The sequence below is a fragment of the Cibotium barometz genome, chromosome 29, assembly GCF_041138505.1.
Source record: "Cibotium barometz isolate CiBa-2024 chromosome 29, ASM4113850v1, whole genome shotgun sequence".
Taxonomy (NCBI): Eukaryota; Viridiplantae; Streptophyta; class Polypodiopsida; order Cyatheales; family Cibotiaceae; genus Cibotium; species Cibotium barometz.
The window spans coordinates 45126090-45143409 of record NC_141074.1 but is presented as its reverse complement, the minus strand read 5'-3'; the positions used below and the strand labels follow the sequence as shown (position 1 = coordinate 45143409).

The 17320-nt window shown below is 40.6% G+C and overlaps 1 long non-coding RNA gene across 1 annotated transcript; it reads right to left on the bottom strand.

Annotated features, from left to right (window-relative positions):
• Positions 1-785: 785 nt before the first annotated feature.
• On the bottom strand, positions 786-15390 carry LOC147622247 (uncharacterized). Its single transcript, XR_015269734.1, has 2 exons — positions 14893-15390; positions 786-1080 (listed from the first exon to the last, which is right to left on the bottom strand). It is a non-coding gene; the product is annotated as an uncharacterized LOC147622247 (long non-coding RNA).
• Between the last annotated feature and the right edge of the window lie 1930 nt (positions 15391-17320).

Here is a 17320-nt window from a genome sequence, read left to right as displayed (position 1 = left end):
GAACCTTGCTTAGACTATCTAACTTGAAAAAAAATTGTCTCGAAATAAAAATTTTCATAATAATCGAATCTATCCACTACAATTCTCTTTTTTAAATCTTTGAACTCTCACTTTTTCAATGTATTCCCCCATGTTAACTTCAAGTCTTGAAACTATAGATAAAATGTTACAAAATTTGTAGAAAGCACCACACACCACTCTAAACATTTGGGAGCTTACTACTAGGGACAACTAGCTTCTCAAGCACTTATCAAAATATATTTATCTCAGACCTCTATAAATATACAACACATATATAGCTTGCAAAAATGTTTTCCTCAATTTTGCAACATCACAAGCTCTTGAGATAACAAGATCATTGCATCGATAAGAACCCTTTTCTGAAGGGATGGATAATCATGCAAAGCCTGCTCAAGGTACAAAGAAATACCAAAGCTACATATCATGGCCTGTAACTATCAAAACTTTTCTACTCTAACCAGTCGCCAAGAACAATATTAAGTGCGTAAAGATTTTGCCATTCTATCAACCAAAAAACTCACATTTCCCAACTTGGGAATATTCAACCATTAGTGCCATTCCTGCAGCTATTGTCCAGCAAAAATACAATTCCAACTAGAAGGTGTCTTTCCAATTACAAGGTATCTACCCTTTTTTCCAATCTCTATACATATTTCTCCACTACTACCCTTCACTCCCAAATTTTCCCAATTGCAAATACACATGAAAAAAAACATGCCCACAAATTGCAAGTCAATGCTACAACAAGCGATCCACACTTCGCATAAACATCAACCTTAATACCATTTGATAGCACATTTTCAATACATTTGAGAGCTTCCTCACTCAACTCTCAATGCATTACATGAGTTTTAATTTGTGGTGTGTCAAATTACTCACCATTGCAAGTAATCCATAACACCACTACTTTGTTGATAAGCATTTGTTCTATTAGCAAGACGCACTTCTCATAAATTCAAAAGGCCTTACCGAATGCCTTCATGCCAAAAGAAAACTTCTAAAAACTCCCCAAAATGACGTATTCACAGTGTTTACCTTGGCTGCATTTCATAGTTTTGGCTGCAAAATTTCACAAAACAAAAGCATTGTTAGGATATCAAGAAAACTCTCTATGGTAATCCCATGCATGAAAAAAAAAATCCATAACCTTTGAAGTAAAAACTAGCATACTTTCAAATAATAAGCATTACCATGTGAAATATCTAAATTTGAAAGCTATCCAAATTAACCATTGGTTCTTTCTCAACTACTCATGATGTGTGTTCACCCCTCCTATTGCATTGGGATTCCCATATTGCATATGCTTTAGCATATGGAAATTTCTCCAAGCTAAGATTTGCTGTAAACAATCGTAGACATGTATCCAAGTTTTTACTGAGTCTATTCCGGAGAGAGTTTTTTATGAAGGTCAAGCTACTAAACAAGTGCTCGTCCTCAACGGACCCTGATATCATTGTTTGGCATAAATTAGCAAGCTTGAAATATTCTGGCACTCTCTCCTTCAAGTACACACTTTGGTCCAGCTTTGTCCACAATCTAGCCATTGCTCCTGGCTTTGAAGGCTCCTCTACTTGACTATATTGCTCCCACATAGTTTGCCCAAATACACCTGACTAATTTATCAACCCTTTGGGGCTGATTAGCTCCACCAACACTTTATTTTGGAGCTCCATGCTTTTCCCAAAGTGATTAGAAAGTAGCTCTACTTTTCCCTTCAAGTCCAAGAACAAATCCTTCTTATCCTTTGTACTATTCCAATACAAAGGATGTACAATGGCCATGGATTCAAGGAGATGCTCCCTTGGAAATCTCTCCCTAATCTCAGCAGTCAAAGTGTTGCATATGGAAACAAGTTCTTTCTTCACAAAGCTAACCAAACTTGGAAAAGTCGATTCTTTAACCTTTTTAGTCATGTAAACTCCCTTCACTTTTCTCCTGACGTGCACTTGAATCAGCTTTTCTTTGAATTCAATGCAATGGCAACCTTTTGCATTGTACTCCAGGTAGCTTTTTTCTGAACCAACATCCAAAAGAGCTTTCCATTCATCAAATTGTTTCTTGCTGAAGCTTGAATTTCCCCCATACAAAGTGTTTAACTGAAGACATGCTAGCTTTCTTGCAACTGCATACTCCATGATATAGCACTCCCTTGGTTGAGAAATCTTGATCAAGTGATTCATGTCTCATAACAATGGAAGCAAGACTCCCAAGAAAAGGAGAGTTTCAACATCACTTAGGATGTCTAGCAATTGTGAGACCTTTTCTCTTCCCTTGCCCTTTTTTATGGCAAGCTCATTCACCACACCAATCACTGCCTTATATTCTTCATGTAAACGCTCAACAGGACCAATAAGTGAGATCCACCTTGTATCAATGTTTTTCTTCAACTTCTTTCCTTTCCTTATGCCATCAACAAAGCTTTTGAATGCTTTGAAGCGTTTTGGGCTTTCTGCAAAAAAAAAATGCATATGCTTTACGGACCAGCTCTTCATACGATGTGACATGCAATGTATTCCCAAGGCATAAAGAATGTATGATTTCTTCAATTGGACACACAATCTAGTCCGTTGTCCATGTATGATAGAACAAGCATCCACACCCACACAAACAACCTTTTGAGCAAGGTCTTTTAATGACATTCTAGCAATAGTGGTCATAGCATTCATGACCAGCTCCACTAATACATCCAATGTTGCACTAGTTTCTATCTTGAACACCCCAACAAAGTTTACCTTCCTTACATGATTCTCCATGAAGTAAGCATGAATGCATGCCCAAGAACTAGAATCATGAGTGGTCACTTCATCAAGTGAAATGGCTATGAGTGTGGCATTTGATATGATTTGTTTTAATCTCCCTCTCACAATCTCCACCATGGCATTTGCAAATTGCCAACCGGAGGGCTCATTCCAATATTGTGTTGGAAATTGTGAAATTTGAAGTCCGATGAAGTTGAGAGGATTTCTCCACTTGGGATAGTCTAACATAGGCTTCCCGATTGATAGGATGTGTAACACAATAGAAAACTATGCAAGAGTTTCCTCACAATCCTTCATGACTTTCCTCTCATATGAGTGCACAAAAGATTTTTTATTTTTTTCACTCTCCTCTAGATGCAAGAGATGTGCTTCATAGTATCCCATGTTTTGTATGTGTCGACATTCGTCTTTGGACTTCCATCTCACCACAGTTTCTATCTTTCCATCAACCAGCTTTTTTTCATGCACCTTCCCTACGTGCTTCTCTATGGTATCTAGCTTTAGTTGTAGCTTGACTTCATGGCCCAAATTCCAACTACATGGTACGCAAGTAGAAAATCTTGGTAGCTCCTCATTCTTGGACCTTAAAGGCTAGATGAAAGGGAATTTTTCCACCCAATCAGCTTGAAACACCCTGCCAATGTCCCACTGGCCTCTCTTCCTCTTCATTAGGGCCAAAAACGGCTAGAAAAGGGCTGTTTGTTAATCTAAGGATTAAGAAATTGTCCAATTGTGAATTGACATGTATACAAAAGTATGGCATTCTTGTCTCCTCCAAATGTCTTCTTAACGGTTCTATTTTAGTGGCGAACGGCTAAAACGGCTAAATTTAGACGTTTACGATGGCTAACATTAAAGTTTGGGTCCAAAATAGTGACATCTTGTTCCATTTTTTATTTCAAAAAATCAAGCATGAAGATACGAAATCCTCTTTTCAGGCCTTGAAAACAACGCTATTAATGACAAAACACCAAATTTTTTCAAACGTCTACTTTCCACCTTCCCTTCATTTTGGCATATGGTTTATTCTCTTTTCTTTGCACTTTCAAAAGATTCACTATTCAAAAGATTCACTATTTTTCTCTTATCTGTGAGCTTCTATGGCGTCCTCACGTCGTCCTTCTCATAATATAACTTCTTGTGATTTTCATAACACGAGAGAAGATGGCGTTTGGAAACCCATTTCTTTTCGTGTGAATGATTGGGTAACAATGCTTCCCTCTTGCAAAGGTGCCCACAGGGTGAAAAGAACCAAGCGAAATGAAGTGAAATCCCATTGGAAAGGTCGTGTTCTTGCATTCAAAGTGACCGACAATGGCTGGCTTGCAAAAGTTCAACATGTCTACATGGCCAAAGACATGGTGTTGAACTTGGATGAACATCCAATTCTCCATTCTTACTGTAATTCAACAAAACTTTATCTATTTGATACAACACAATATTTCTCTTTCTAATATATTTGTTGTTTGTTTCATTTCAGTTATCTTTCCGTCAACAGCTGTGGAGAGGCAGCCTGTTGAGAGCTTAAGTGGCACATTCAAAGCAATTCACAAGGGGATTGCAGATGTCATGTACGCAGACAAACCACCTTCATTTTACAAATCAGTGGATTTATTTGTGTATTTTGCAGAATACAGGGTTCCATCAAGAGAAGGTGTTCATGGAGAATTATATGACATACCTATTCCCACATTAATGTCACTAGAATGGGAAGTTCCTGATCCAAATACCATAACAAGCTTCAAATCCAAAATCAAAGATGATATTCTTAAAGCAATGTCTCCTGGAAGGATTTCAAGAAGGATTAAACTTCAATGGTTCTTGCCTATACATGTCTTTGTGGCATGTTTCAAAACAATGGAATTGGAGAGGACAAGAACGATGTGGCTTAATAGAAGACTATCTCTGACTGATCTGGACACTGTACTTGGAGAAGGATGGAGTACCAAGGAAACTTTTCATATGGGGGACAATATCAGTTGTAGAGTAAGCCCAAATTCTTTGTCCATCTCATACCAACTGTGTCACCAATCCCTAGTTTTGGGCTATGACTATAGGAGATGGAAAAGCAAGCTTGGTAGTTGGGTCCCTTTGGATTCTGAAGAGAATTGTCCAGAGTTTGAATTTAACATCATAGTCCATCCATTCATAGATCCCAGGAAACTCATAGTAACATCAAACTGGCGACTACAACATGTTAGAGAGTCGCTTGAGTTTCTAGACGAAATATCACCTGAATATAGATTCAAAGTAGATGATATTGTTGTCAGAACAAGGATGGAGAGTGTAACCTCATGCATCACATGTCTCCCCCCAAAAAAAGTTGTATTTGAGCCACTTGCAAGGGCAAGTTTGTATAGTTGAAAAGGATTTCTCCAATAATGTAATCAATATATTCTGCTAGATTTCGTCTTGACTTCTTCACAAAATTGGTTAACAAATTGTTCGCGACACAAAACAAGGTTTAACAGTTGAATATCAAATTATTGATACTGAATTTAAGTACAGAATATTGTCCCAAAAAGGGTGTGTTCATATGGACAAAATGAACAAAACAAAATCCAATATGTGGAATCACTCTATACAAAATCAACTTTCCTTTTGGCATGAGATGACCCTGCATCTTTAGAGAATCTTTCTCTCTTCTGTTTGCTTCGATCAAATTTTGCTGATTGAGGTTCAAGTTCTGGAGTTTTCAGCACTTGAGGTGTTGGAGAGGAAGACTTTAGAGTGAATTCCCCTAATGGTGGTAAGTTGGGCTCCTCTCTGAGACCTTCACGTGTTGGCGAGGGAGATTTGGCAGTGGGGTCTGGTTTTGGAGAAGGTTCTTTGGAGGTTGGCCTTGGAGACTTGGCAGTCTTCTTGGGGAACATGAACAAGAAATTTAATGGAGAGTCAACATTTGCCCTCTTACTACCTTTGTTGGACAAACGACGCTTCTGAATTTTAAATTTCACTGGTAAGTGAAAAGGAAGACCTTTAGTAGCACTCCTCTCTTTGACAGGGGTCTTCTCTTTGATAGGTGTCTTCTCTTGAGCTGGAGAAGAGCTCTTCTCTTTGGTAGGAGGACTATGGATTTTCTCTTTGATAGGTGTCTTCCCTTGAGCTGGTGAAGAGCTCATCTCTTTGGCAGGAGGGCTAGGGGTCTTCTCTTTAGCAAGTGGGCTAGAGCTCTTCTCTTTAGCAGGAGGGGTAGGGATTTTCTCTGTAGCCTGAGGGATCTTTCCTTTAGAATGGCTCTTCTCTTTAGAATGGCTCTTTTTTCCCTTGGAAGATCTGCTCTTAGTAGGGCTCTTCTTTCTCTTCTTCTTCTCTTTGGCAGAGGTCTTTTCCTTTTTGAATGAGTCATCCTTGTCTTTGCTTTCCTTCTTCTCCCTTTTCCTTTTCTTTGAAGTTGTATCCTTGGCTCCTTTATTAGGTGGAAAGGGAGAATCAGGATCATATGGATTGATGGATCTGCTCAAAACCATGGACACTGCCTTCTCCCTTACCCAACTTACCCAAGAATCTGGATACTCATGCAACTAAGACAAAAGAAAATAAGAAAGTAAGAAAACAGGTCACTAAATGTATTCACTAAATCAATCAATGGTTTTCATTCATGAACTTACAGGAAGTGTTGTCATTCTAAATCTTGACTCAAGAAATCTCCAAGCATTAGCAAGTACCATCCATCCACAAGATGTTAAGTCTTTCTGCAAGGGAACTTCCTGATTGAAGTACTTAAAATCTTCAAGTTTGTAGTCTACATAGGTAGAAACTAGAAAACTCAAGATAAGTTTGGCAGCACTGCAAACATAAAATATTGAGGGTCAACCAAATAATTGAAATCATGCAAGAAATTGTTCTGGAACATAACCCATGGAAAAGTTGATTCTTACATTTTACTTCTCCCATGAATGGATGCCAAAGAGTTCATAAAGATCACATCTCTATCCAATAGATTGAAGATAATAAGACTCCAATGGCCTCTGTGATAATATGAATACTGAAATTAGTTATGAATACTGTCATGTCTATAATAGGCAAAAGATAATTGAGTATGAGTCTTACACTTCAACATAAGGGTATACAATGTAATTGCAGGTAAGCATATCAAAGTTTTTGAGAAAACTTGCAAGATCCCCTTGCCTATTGAAAAGGCACTGTGTAACAAGGGGATCAAGAATTGTCACTTACACAGCCATTGATTCATGAAGATCCCTCATAAGACATCTGGAGACACAAACAAAACATGTCAACAAAATATGGAGTCTGAGAAATTCATCAAGAAAACAAAAGCAAATCCACACAAACCTCAGACAGATGAAGAGGACTGTGTCAGATATCTCAATATTGTGATTCACAAGCATGCTTGTGTCCTCAGGGGCAATGTCACAATAAACCTCATCCTCTCCATGCATGGACACATCTACTATCATTTGACCTGTCACATTCTGATAAAGCTCTGAATTGGATGAATGGAGAATTTCAGCTTGCTGAGAAAGAATGGCATCCTCTGAAATCTTCTCCTGCTCTCTCTCTTTTTCAACTTCTTCTTTGATATCCTGAGCTTTTCTTGTATCATAAGAATGAGAAATATCTTCAATAACAACAGATTGCTTGGGTTGCCTTGCTGGAGGGATATTAAGAATTTCAAAAGCTCTCATATCTTGACTTGGAATAGGCTCCAAAGCTTTGTCAAACTTATATCTAAGTCTGGAGTCTGGACACAAGCACAAAATCATCCTCTACTGAAAAAAACTCGAAGAGGGATTTCTTGCATTTCAGAGAAGAAATTCTCTTCCCCTTAGGTGGCATTGTAATCTAGAAAAGCTAGAAGATAAATGATCCTGCTTGAAAAAAGAATGATAATGTCAACCACAATGTAGAATGCACATCTAACCATACTGTTTGTTTGATGTTCAAATATGAGACAATAACAATAACATTTAACATCTAAGTGAACAAGATTTGATGCACAATCAGGGGCCCATGTTGGGACAGTCAGCCCTGTTTATACAGGCCGACTGGTTACCCCAGCCCATATATATAGGGGCACCATGCCCCCCCAGTAGATTTTATTGGATATAGTATGTATATACCAAAGTTTTTAGCACACATCTCTTCTCCAGCATTTTTGCATTTTTTGCTCTCAGTTTGTAGTCTCATTTCTGCTGCACATTCCAACATGGTATCAGAGCTCAAGGTTGCTTGAAGGTTTGGAGACGATGAGAGCTTGCGAGGATGCTATATTTAGTGCTGATTAGAGAGTGATCAGGCCGAATGGGACATGGAGAAGCAGGTAGAAGGTCTGTGAAAATAGTATTTTTCCTAGCCCTAAAAGGGGATTTTTCTGGGTACTTTTGGTTTTATTTGGGGATTTTTATCTTTGCCGCTGGCCGCTGGTCGACAGCCTTTAGGCTGGCCGAGTAGCACTCCCCCTTGGTATATACATCATTGCCTCATCATTCACCTGAGGGTACCACTTCATTGCACATATCCGAGTACCATATGTTGGTGCTGCTCTGCTGCTTCTACCAGCCTCCACACAACATCGATTCATCATCCTCGCCTGACATTTAGCACATCAGCGTGTTCTCTTATGGCCACATCATGGGACAACAGCCCATTCTCTGCTACAGGCCACACCATGGGACAATAGCCCTCACTGCTACATTCACTCTTTTCATCAGTGTTTTACATCAACACATCATCATCACATGATCAGCGTTTACATCAGCCTATCTTTAGCGCTTACATTAAGGTTTCATTAGCCTATCTTAAATGCTTAGATCAAGGTTTACATCAGAGTTTACATCAGCCTATCATCATCTCTTGCATCAGGGCTTACATCAGCATTTACATCAGAGTTGACATCAGCGCTTACATCAACATATCATCAGCATTTTCTCCATAGCTCATGGGACACCAGCTCCCTCTGCTATACATAGAGCACTCCAGAGCTTGCAACCTTCAGGGTACGCAGCACCCTTGTCACCAAAGCTTTCACCCTTCAAGTATGCAGCACCCTTGTCACCAAAGCCTGCACCCTTCAGGTCTTGCAGCACCCTTGTCACATGAGAGCTTGCACCATCACTACCACTCGGGATGGCAACCCTCTCTGCTCTTCATCTACCACCTTAGGTATAGTAGCACCCTTGTCACCAGAGCCTACATCACCTCATCTTCTGCTATACCACCTTGGAGTGCCTATGCATCCACTGATGCGAGCCTTCGACACCAACCACCTCTCGGAGTGCTTGTCCTCACATAAACGCAAGCCTTCATCATTGACACCGTGCTTCAGCTCCGACTTCATCTCTACTTCTGCACTGGTTTTTCTACTCACAGATTCACCTCACATCAGAGGGATCTTGTACATATGCTCACTCACCATTATATATAGACTCACTCACATATTTCATGTTGTGTTGTTTTGCGCTCTGATCTCTAGTACATCTAGTCCTTTTGTCCTTTTTCCCTCACAGAAGATGGGCATCACTTGGAAATCCACCTTGCAAGAAAGGCGGCAGCCTCTTCTTCATTTTTTTTCCCACCCACCCTCCCTTCACAAGACCACGTGAACCCCCAAGATGGTAGATTTGCTGGAGATGGCAGATAAACCTATGAAGATCCCCACCCTCCCGACGTTCCCATACCATTGACAGTTGGATAGGAACAACTATGACATTTGGAAGTTGATGTTGGAGTCTATTTTGGAATCTTATGATTTGGCTGACTTCGTCACAGTTGGAGTTTCAAGGAAAGATTCGGAGGAGGACACTTCACTGTCAATGAAGAAAGAGTGGGAGGCCCACGCACAGTTGTGGGATCGTGTCAATGCCTTTGTCTGTGCTCTTTCATCTTCCTCAATTGGACACTTCACTGTCAGTCAAGAAAGAGCGGGAGGCCCAGGCATAGTTGTGGGATCATGTCGATGCTTGTGTGTGCTCTTTCATCTTCCTCAACTGCACACCACCCCAAGTGAACAATCATATCAAAATAGATGACACTGGCTCAAGGGATTTGGTAGCACTTGGCCTCAGCTTTGCTTTGGTGGAAGGAACTCAACCCTAAGCCAACGACTTGGGCACAATTCGAAGACGTCTTCAAGAAAGAATTCCTCAAGAAAGAGGATGCTTATGATGTTGTTGCCGGGTTTTCAGCTTTGACCATGACCTCGCAGCACCTCACTTATGAGGTCTACCTCCAGAAGTTTAGGGACTTGCAGGCAGATGAAAGCTACAAAGATGGATCCTACTACTTTTTTGGGATTTTTCATAGCTGGTTTACCAGACTCATACCGATTACAGGTTAAAAATAACAAATGTAAAACATTGGACGAAGCCATTCATTCAGCTCGTATCCATGATGATACAATGGTCTCTTCCAAGTCGAAACCCGTTACCAAGCAAGGGAACAAGCATAAAAGAAAGTTCTCCGCACCTATGGCTAACACGACAGAAGGAAAGTCTTCGGACCAACCTTCCAAGAATTCAAGTTCGACACCAGCGAAGAAGAAACGACTCCTTAGGGCTTTAAAGCTCAAGAAGGAAGGACGTTGTTTTAACTGCGAAGAAAAAGGACACATGCGTAACGAGTGCCCAAAGCAAAAGGGTGCCAAGACAAACGCAGGACCCAAGCCAAAGGCAGCTAACCAGTTGTCTTTGACAGGTACGTCAATTACTGTACTTTCTCGCCCTAGTACTTGTTCTGATTGTCTGTTCAATTCTAAAGTATTTGTCTTCCATGATCTTCTCCGAGTTTATGGAGAAGTGAATGGCCATAAGATTCACATTCTTCTAGACCCTGGCAGCTCACACAATTTTGCTAACTACAAACTTGTGCAAAAATTGAGTCTTGATACGACACCCAGCGATCATACCTATGAGGTACGCCTCCCTGCGGGAAGGCAAGTTTGGGATCGAAAGGTGGAGATGCTTCCAATCCAGATTCAGGACTACAAAGACACTCTGGAATGCTATGTAATGCATCTAGAAAATATAGACTTGTTATTAGGGATTGAGTGGTTTAAGACTCTTCAAGTCCAGATAGATTGGTCTAGTCATATTTTTTCTTTTCAGCATAGGGACACCCAGTATAGTATTTTAGGTGATTGTATTTATCCCTCTCAGGGACCTCTTGTAAATACAATTGATTTTGGAAATATAATGGATTCTTCTTTGTATACCGCTTTCCATTGTGTATTGATTCCACTTTCTTTCTTTCTCATCCCTTCCTTGGATGTAAATAAATTAAGTGTGTTTGAAAGCAAAGAATTACAGAAGATACTTGATTCGTTTCAAGACGTATTTCCTAAGGAACTGCCATCGGGTTTACCACCTGAACGGGCAGTAGATCATCGTATTGACTTGATCCCTGGTGCTCATCCTGTCAGTATTCCACCTTACAGGATGAGCCAAGCTGAGGAAGATGAGTTGGCTAAACAACTCGAAGATTATTTGAGGATGGGCCAGATCCGTCCAAGTAAATCACCTTGGGGTGCACCTGTGTTGCTTAGGAAAAAGAAGGACAATACCTGGAGAATGTGTATAGATTACAAGAGATTGAACAAGCTGACCATTAAGAACCGTTATCCTCTCCCTAGATCAGATGACCTGATTGACCGGTTAGCAGGAGCGAAATATTTCATGAAGATAGATTTACGTACTGGCTATCACCAGATACGTATTCATGAAAGGCATGTCGAAAGAACCGCCTTTCGGACTAGGTATGGCCATTACGAGTTTCTCGTATTACCTTTTGGGTTAACCAATGCTCCAGCCACTTTCCAACAAATGATGAACGATCTTTTTCGTGAACATTTGGGAAAATTGTGGTGGTGTTCCTGGATGATATTTTGATATATAGTCGTACTCTTGAGGATCATGTCAGACACCTCATGATTGTCTTATCTATTTTAAGACAGAATCGACTATATGCTAAGTTAAATAAATGTGAGAGCCCGCCGAGTGCTAGGCCAAGTCCAGGACGATAATCCCCTTCATGTGCTTCACTCGCCCCTACGAGAGGTTCTATGGTTCCATATACTTGGCCAACAGAAACACCACAACATCCATGAGGCAACACATGCTCCTAATCTCTGGTCTTGATCTCTCTTTATCTGGTTGCTCTCCTCAGGATTAGCTGAGATAAGCCAGTGCAGGTCTTGCACATGATAGAACTAACTTGACTAAAGATGATGTTCCTCCAATATATGCCCGTGTGAACAAGATAAAAAAACATTAGAACCTTCTAAGATCTGGGAAGAATATAAACCATCCTTCAATCCTCCAACTCCTTATGGAATTGGAAGCCTGAAATTGCCGAGAGAAATATCTGCAAGCTGCAACATCATGCCCATCTTTTTTAAGATCCGGTAATCCTCGTACCTAGGGAATATCATACCTCTCTCTCAGAGACTCCTAAGCTATTAGGCACCACAACTATATGTCCTTCAAGCTATCAAAGTCTAAGGGAATCTGGGTTTTAATCCAACTCCTCCCAATCATATTCTCGCCATTGCTAGAACCATATGCTTAGTAGTACCATAGGCAAACTCGACCATAGGGATGTACCTCCCCCAATAAAATGGTCACCTGGAGCCATATGCACAAAGCATAATCTCCAAAACCTAATCCCATCCTCTCTATCCATCCACCATCAAACTGAGGATGATCAGAAAAACACAAGTCTGATGAATCTCTGGATTACCTATTGTAGGAGCATCACGACATAAGAAATTTCTCTCCTAATCTCAGGACAATCTGACACACAGACTATATCATCACGATGTAAACAACCGGTTCTGAATATAGTACTGACTACCTTCCACTCAAACAGGTGGAATGATCCCTGAGTCCTAGTATAAATCAATGAATATCTCTACCTGAACCTAACTCTGCATAAAACTGGGTAAAAGATTCACTCCTAGTACCCCATCCAAATTACCCTTCTAATTTCCTTGTAAAGTATTACATAACTCTATCTACCCTAACTACCCCTCATAAGGATAGGACATAACAAGGTTAGAAATTATAGACACACCCAAAAAATCTACATGTTGCAAATCCTAGCGTCCCATACCACTAGGATACACACCATATAAAATTTCCTTGAGACTTTTAAAGCCAAGACAGGATGATCAATCCTTTCCCAACTAAGTCTTGGTGCACTACACCTCCACCCCATGTCATGGTCTGCCCTACAAGTCAACCATTGGAATAACAATTAAATAATTCACACATGTCCACATGTGACACATCCGACAACTCTCATCCTAATTTTGCTCCAAGAGGGAAATATACCATGTGATTTGTACCAATCTTGAGATATTTTGACTATTGTCAAGCAATCTCATCCGAATGGAGCTCCAACAGGGAAATATACCATGTGATCTATCCCAATCCCAAGATATTCAGACTATTGTCAAGCAATCTCATCTTCCCCCCAGCTAGCTCATCCTCAGAGGCTGAGACCCTGGGATAAAACAATCCTGTGATCAACCGACCGTTCAACTAGAAGACCACAAATAACTCAGCACAGAAAACATCTACAAAACTGTGCATTGCGATACTAATGTCCCCCAAACATCTAACTTAACCAATGTCTCCCAATGTTAATGATAACAATGTCTCCCAATGTTAATGATAAACTATAATTAACTTTAGACAAAAGAGTACCAACACATTCAAACAATTCATAATAAATATACATAATATTACGAAGTCATGTTGAGTTACAAAAATAGAGGTGAGAACACAAAGTCACCCTTTAAAATACTAGAGCATCTTCCAGTACAAAGGACAAAACATTACATGGATGCATAATTCTAAATATATATCAGTAACTAACTGAGACACAAGCCTATCCCAGATCTGACCAAGTCCCACTACTAGGTTCACACAATACACGTGCTCACTCGGTTGCATTTTCACTCTCAGATTCTACACAAATTTGGCATTAGAGAAGTTATCAGTGCTACCACGGTTAAAAAGGATGTGCACAATCTTTCCTAACACCAACTCATACATATGTATTAAGTCATTAGGCCCAAAGAGTGCCATGAAAAAAACACACATTATGTGCAAGCACTCTAAACAACCAGGAGAAAAGCACGCAAAACAAAATGACCCACTTGTACGTCACGCATGAGAGATGAAGATCTAGCTCTGAATCATTGCAACGACTCGCTTCACTCAATTTAGTAACGGGCTGAGCACAAGGGGGCTAAGGCCTTCCCTTGGCTAAAAAAACACCCAAGTTGTTTTTCCAAAAAAAGGGCCCTTTTCTAAAGTGCGCTAAAACACCTTCCCCTTCCTCTTGTGTTTTAATAAATTCAGCTCCCATGCTTTTTTTATATTAAAAATAGCATGACTGTTTGTTTTAAAAAACAATAGCCCTATAAATGGCAAAAACGTGCTTTTTCTCTTCCAAAAAAAACAACTCACCACTTTTTGCCTCTCTCTCTCTTCCAGAAGGGTTTGCCATGCTAAGGATCCTTGAAGATTGTTTGAAGAACCAACAGTGCCACAATTTCCCAAGAAGATCCCAATAAGCAACATGTGATGGAAGTCAAGAAGAAAGCCTTGTTTTGCAGCACATGTGGAAGAGATAGCAACGAAGCCAAAGGAATTATTTGGCTCTTTCCTCCTACGCGATTGCAAATAAGGTGGTGATCTTTAATGGAGATGAAAATCTCAAGTTTCAAAAATCCCCAATGTCTTGCTCTTAAACCAAGAGAGGAAGGTCGGTCCAAGTCTCATACTCTAGCCATGAAGAATTTTCAGCCATCTTTCATCGCCCCAACCACAAAGAAGAAGTGCCATCACACCATCTAGCCTCAGGTCCTCGGCGGGAACCATGTTCATGATAGAAAGAGAGATTCGTAGGCACTCATGCAGGCCAAGAAACCCCAATTTTTGGACTGCAACCCAGGCACGCATGTAGGCCGGAAAACCCCAATTGTTGTAGGTTCTCTCTATAAGATTTTGTGAGGATTCGAGGAAACAAAAGAAGGAAGCCTATGCATCTGTGACTGATTCTATAATTCTGTGTATTGTATACATAAGGAAGATGTGCATGTGTGTCGAAAACAAGAAGGTAATTAAGCAATATAATATAGCCCAACCTGACGCAAGGCGCTTTGTAGTGTATGAAGAGGGTATCACTGCACGGAGAGCCTCTGCACCAACAAGAAGCCACAGCAGACTCCTCGAAGCTCCATAGTTGGATCCATCCTCCGCTTTGGTGTTATTGTACGATCATACCCATGCTATTCTCTTCTTGTTTATGGTGTCCCATGCAGTGCCCATTTCTCTGCAGGTTCTGCTCACAATCGTGTCAGCCCGTGCTTCCAAGGCCCCTTTCTCCTTCCAACACAGCACAAGGGGCAGCCAAAGGGATTGAAAACACTAGTGAAACACTCAATTGATTAGAGTTTTGGGATAGCCAACCAAGGCATGCAGGGGCGGCAACACACTGTGGGAGGGGAGGGCAGGAAGCAGGCAGTTGGTAGCAGGTAACCCCTTTCCAAGTTTCCCCTTTCCTCTGGGCGAAAGTTTGTATATGAGCTGGGCGAAAGTTTGTATACGAGGAAAAGAGGAAGAAATGATGAGGGCGAATGGAGATTCACACCTTACGAGCCCACAGTGAATGCTAGGCAAATTACTCGCTTTAGGTTATCTCTAGAGTAGGAACTTTTGGGCTATTATTATTTTTATTCAATTTTAAAAAATAGCCTCTCTTTTTTTGCAATATTCTTTAAATTCGCCTTTGGGCTAATATTAGCCCCTAATTTTTACCCTCATCCTAAGGTCATTTCATATAATTTGGGTTGTTTAGAAAAGTCCAAAAGAATGAAGGTATGTTTAACCCGATGTTCAAGAACCTTGTGTCTTTAAATCTTGTAGCATCCCAATAGGTTTAGCGACAGTCTCATCAGCCATCTTGCCAATGATATCCAAGACTTCTAGATGCATCTTGTCCACCTTCTCTCAGCATTTCCTGGTGATTATGCTCACTCCTGCACCACCATCTAGGACTCCCATTACTGTGATGCCCTTGGCGCGCAAGCAATGACGGGTAGTAATGCATTAGACTCATCACCTGGAAAGTATCGTTTCCACTTTATTAAGTGGAATTTTAAACATGGGTTTGGCATTTTTCTCTTCCATTAGGACTGTTGATGCAGGCACAGCTCAAGGTGTCTCCATTATATGTTGGGGACATGCCTTAGCAACAATGGTGGTAATCATACATTGACTTCTCCATTAAGGAGAGCTCTCATCACTTCAAACAATTTAGGATCTCCTCTCCTTTCCATAAAAAGGTGCTGGTGAAACTAGAAAATCTATCTCTGAGATGGGATCAGGGTTTGCATATGGCAATTGTCCCTTGAACTAATCACGAATCAAACTACGAGTGATGGAAGCCTCAATGTCTTCCATGATGACACTGGGCACATCTAGGGGTTTGTGAATATCTGAGATGGGATTAGGGTTTGGATACGGTAATTGTCCCTTGAACTAATTAGGGATTAAACTATGAGTGATGGAAGCCTCAATGTCCTCCATGATGACACTGGGCACATCTAGGGATTTGTGAATCTCAATAGTAGTCATTAAGGTACTAGGGTGTACATTATCTGAGACTCTCACTTTCTTGGGTTTTGGTTTGAGCTCCTCTTGTGTTTTTGTATCTAAATCACTAAATTCTTAGACTTGCTCAATCTCCTTCTTCTAAGGTTCAGGAATAAGAGCCAAGTTTTGTCATGTGTGATTTAATTTCAAGAATTACATGTTCCCATGGGGTCTCCTTTCTCGTGTTCTTGGTTTTGGGTGATATCTCCTGGGGCTAAGTTCAGAATTGGCCCTTGTGTCCAATGAGTCCTCATCCTCATCTAGGTCCCTAATGAAGACTAGCTCCTGAGGCATTCCTAGACTTGTGTTTTAAATTTTGTTCTCTTTCATTTTCCCATTCTTAATTGACTTTTTTCTCCTATGGCCCTTCTTCTTCTTAGACTTTACTATCGAGGCCATAAATCATTGCTCGAGAACATGTTGGTTTTGGGCTTGTGGCAGAGTGATAGGATTCAAAGGTGTGCGATCTAGATTATTTAAGATCTACCTTTGGGTTTGATTACTTATCCTAATCATGTTTAGGGGCATGATGATGGGTCCCATCTATGGACTTGACACCACAATCTTGTTGGGGCAGTCCTTAATCCAATGATCTATGCCACAAAGGTTACAAGTAGCTAGTGCCATGTTTAAGAGTACATATTGGTTGAGTTGAGGAAACTTTATTGGACATTCTGAAACTTGATGGGGACCTTGATAGTGGTGACATTGAAGAGGCATTCTCTTTCCCATTGCATTAATTTCTTGGGCCCCTTCTCATCGCGCGGCAAGTTGACTTCCCCTCTCCCATCCACCACTACATAATAGTCAAGTTGAAGCTTTGTGGACTCCTCAAAGTAGTGTGGAATGGGCTGGTAAAGTGGGTTGACTCCCCCTCTCCCATCCACTACATAATAGTCAAGATGAAGCTTTGTGGGG